Genomic DNA, 674 nt, shown 5'->3' on the forward strand with positions numbered 1-674 from the left:
AAACAGTAAACAATAAACTCTTAGATATAGAAAGTAGAGATAAGAATAAAAATAGAAAAGAAAAATAAAGATATAAATAAAAGGTATGTGAAGGAATAAATACAAGTCATGTGCAGTGTTTATAGTTCTGAAGCAAAGAAAATCAGCATAAAGAGTTGACTTTCTGGGATAAGTTTCTATAAATAAAGCACTTTTTCCGGATGTAAAAGAGCGCAAAAAAAGGTTGTTTTACTTTTAAATCAAGTAGAATCTACTTGTTTAAAGAAGTTATGTTGTGCTGTTATAATACAGCAGTGTGCTGTGGGAATCCTGAAAGCTCAGTGGGCAGAGACGCATACTGTTCTCATAATGTGGTGGGTTGGAATTTGACTCATGATTGTGGTTATGATTCAATTCCTTGCTGTTATCTTTCTCATTGTATGTTCACATGATATTAACATAGTCATAAACTAAATTATTTAACATGTTCTGGCTTAATTCCCATGTGTTGTTTTGTTGTAAGAACCATAGGGGGTACATCCATAATAATCAACAAAATAAGAATCTATTGTTAATTTATCAAACAAGTCGTAGGTTTAGTAGAAGTCTTGTAATGGCTGCAGGGGAAGACAATAGATCTTTCTCTGTTCAGGCTACTCTGGAGGAGGAGGAATTACTTTACATGGCAAAGTTTG

The sequence above is a fragment of the Morone saxatilis genome, unplaced genomic scaffold (assembly GCF_004916995.1).
Source record: "Morone saxatilis isolate NCDOM2014 unplaced genomic scaffold, NCSU_SB_2.0 Contig6, whole genome shotgun sequence".
NCBI lineage: Eukaryota > Metazoa > Chordata > Actinopteri > Moronidae > Morone > Morone saxatilis.